General features: G+C 46.8%; 1 pseudogene; it reads right to left on the bottom strand.

Moving 5' to 3' along the window:
- Positions 1–238: 238 nt before the first annotated feature.
- On the bottom strand, positions 239–1,142 carry LOC100398543 (ferritin heavy chain-like; annotated as a pseudogene).
- Positions 1,143–3,436: the final 2,294 nt, after the last annotated feature.

Raw genomic sequence — 3,436 nt, 5'->3', positions numbered from 1 at the left:
ACAAAAACTAGTTGGGAATGGTGGCATGCACCTGTGATCCCAGCTACTCAGGAGGCTGAGGCAGGAGAATCACTTGAACCAAGGAGGTGGAGGCTGCAGTGAGCTGAGTCGAGATTCCTGAATGGGTGACTGGTGGTGGTGTGGGGGGAACAACACTGAATGGCACTTAAAGAATCTGGAGGCTCACCTAGATAGATTTCTGACTCATCCCAAGACCTCAAAGACAACACCTGGGTACCAAATTTCTTTATTTGAAGGAATGGTACAAAGAACTTAAGTGGATGTTTTGGTACAACTTATAGAAAAGGTAGAGGAAACCCCAATATGCACGCACTGCCTTGGTGACCAGGGAAATCACCCCGTGGCTATGGGTAAATTAGCCGAAGGCTTAGCTTTCATTATCACTGTCTCCCACGGTGTGCTTGTCAAAGAGATATTCTGCCAAGCCAGACTGGGGTGCTCCCATCTTGTGCAAGTTGGTCACGTGGTCACCCAATTCTTTGATGGATTTCACCTGCTCATTCAGGTAGTGCGTCTCAATGAAGTCACACAAATGGGGGTCATGTTTGTCAGTGGCCAGTTTGTGCAGTTCCAGTAGTGACTGATTCACATTTTTTTCCAAATGTAACGCACACTCCATGGCATTCAGCCCGCTCTCCCAGTCATCACGGTCTGGTTTCTTGATATCATGGAGGAAAATGCGGCCACCTCGTCGGTTCTGCAGCTTCATCAGTTTCTCGGCATGTTCCCTCTCCTCGTGAGCCTGGTAAAGAAAGTACCTGGCAAAGTTCTTCAAAGCCACATCATCGCGGTCAAAGTAGTAAGACATGGACAGGTAAACACAGGAGGCGGAGAGCTCCAGGTTGATCTGGCGGTTGATGGTGGCCTATGAATCCTGGTGGTAGTTCTGGCGCACCTGCGAAGGTGATGCAGTCGTCATGGCGGCTGCTAAGGAGAGGCGGCGACGGCAGTGGCTGCGCGGCGCTGGAGAGGCGGGGGGCCTTGGGACGATCCGAGGACGCGGTGTGGAGGTGACTGAGGGCTGGCTGTGGGCGGCCGGCCGGGGTGGGGGACGAGCGCTGGGTTCTGTCCAAGCACTGTTGAAGCAGGAAACCGCGGCGACTCTCAGCGAAGAACGTCTCGGATACCAGCTATTCTAACAGAAGATACTGCAAAGTCATATGACAAAGTATGTGGCTGCAAACTCCAAACGCCGGGAGAGAGTGAAGAATTGAAAATGATAATCCAATCTACCATGACCTGCGGGCTGGATCATAAATATTCATTTCCTTCCTGGATGCTGGGAAAAATATACTCATCCTCTTCCCCATGACATCCCAAAAGACTTGTCCAATGATTGCATCGACATTATGTCCAGGATCTCATGATCAACACCAGACCTTGATTCAACTTCTCTTGGAGACCCGTGAATTTTAAAGACAAATCATCTGTCCCACCCACTCCCTACATACAGCAGTGGAAGGGAAACAGGAACAGAGACAGAGCAACATATTGATGACTCCTGTTTAAAACGGAAAGGCTGCCTCCCTGGGTGTGGGGCAACCAAGAAGTCTTCCAGAAGCAGGGGAGTAAGCCACTGTAATATTATAATGAATAAAACTGTTTCTGCATTTTAGGCGGATTCGGAGGAAAATACTATTTACAAAGTGTAATTAAGGCAATGTTCACATGCTTGGAGTTTGAACATATCCAAAGACCATAATAACAACCACCCAACTAAAAAGGGTCCCAAATTAGGGAGAGACAAAACGGATCGTTATATAGAAACAAGTGGCTCGAGGACGGAAGGCATGCTGCTACCACCTTTCCTGCATTTTCAGTCACCCACCTACCCCCGGCCACAGAAAGTATGCTTGAGTCATTGCTGTTTCCAGCTTTGACACGCCCAACTGAGCAGAGCCCAGTTTTGAAACGTGATGCTCTAAGAGCACACCAGCTCGGAATGTTGACCTGTGCGCTGCGTTCAGACTGTTAGGGGATATGGCACCAGACAAGCCTGGCTGTGATAATTGGAAATGTGTCCACTTGTTTGGCACAAAGGCTACTGATGGAAAGAGAGATTGGTCCTGATTGTTTCTTCAAGTGCTTCTACACTATAGAAAAGTAGGGACATCGGGGAATACTGAATGAAAGTGACTGCACATAACCAAAATGTTCAACGGTAGACATGAGTTATGGTTTATTCATAGGATGAAATATTACGCAATTAAAGACAGTTTCAAAGAAATTTCAATGGCTCAGTACAAATAGACATAAATGTATATACATACACACAGCCTGTTGTTCCCTCCATCCACTCACATATTAGAAAAGTACTCTATAAGCCAGGTGCAGTGGCTCATTCCTGTAATCCCAATAGTTTGGGAGGCTGAGGTAGGAGGATTGCTTGAGCTCAGGAGTTCAAGACCAGGCTGGGCAACACAGATCCTGTGTCTTCAAAAACATTTTAAAAATTAGCCAGGTGCAGTGGCACATACCTGTAGTTCCAGCTACTCAGGAGGCTGAGGTGGGAGGATCACTTGACTCCAGGAGAGTGAGGCTACATTGGGCCATGATTGCACCATTGCACTCTAGCCTGTCTCAACAAGAAAGAAAGATGAATACTCTGTTATTGAAGGTACCAAAGAACCAAAATGCAGGTCCATTTGCTCGCTGCTTGCAGAGTCCAGTTAACAAGAGTGAGGTCTGGTATAAAGAAAGTGATTTTTTATTCCAAAGTTAACTTAGGGGAACATATGCAGACTTCCTGCCTTAAGGGCACCACTTCACTTTTGGGGCAGAAAGTGGGTGCTTTTAAAGGGGGATTCGCATGAATGGCACACAGGGGAGGAATTGAGCAGCTGAGGGTCCACAGAGCTTGCTTCACTGCCTTATTTCATGGGTAGCCGAGCTGGTGATCACTGGTGCCTTTGTGGGCAGAACAAGATCATAAAGGTGGCCACAACCCTCCAGGTGGGACAGAGTTTTGTCGTGGGCATACTTTGGGATGTAAATGAACTGTTGTCTCCTAGACAACCTCCTGGTTGAAGAGAGCTTCACAGCAGAGCTTTTTAGCACAGTTAGATGAGTTGGCCTGGTAGGGAATGTCTGGTTAGGGGAGGTGAAAAGGTTACAACTGTATTTCCAAAGAGGTAAGTAGGAAGTTGAGAAAAGAGAAGAGAAAAAAACTTTTAATTATTCATTTATCTCTTGGAAAAATGGGTGTCCTCTGTTACAATTCCTCACTGCCTAGTTCCACTCATTTCTATGGGATTTGGGCTCTGTATTCATTCTAGCTAAGAACTTACTGCTAATGGAGACAGTCACTGGGCATCAGAATAGAACTAATCTACTTGGGGTTGGAAATATTCCTGAGTACCTGGACTTACAGATAATATTTGTTGGGGCATTGTGGTGCAAGGTCTAGAAAGTCTCT

Source organism: Callithrix jacchus, chromosome 17 (genome assembly GCF_049354715.1).
Source record: "Callithrix jacchus isolate 240 chromosome 17, calJac240_pri, whole genome shotgun sequence".
Taxonomy (NCBI): Eukaryota; Metazoa; Chordata; class Mammalia; order Primates; family Cebidae; genus Callithrix; species Callithrix jacchus.
The sequence above is the reverse complement of the archived record's forward strand: the minus strand, read 5'-3'. Positions and strand labels throughout refer to the sequence as shown.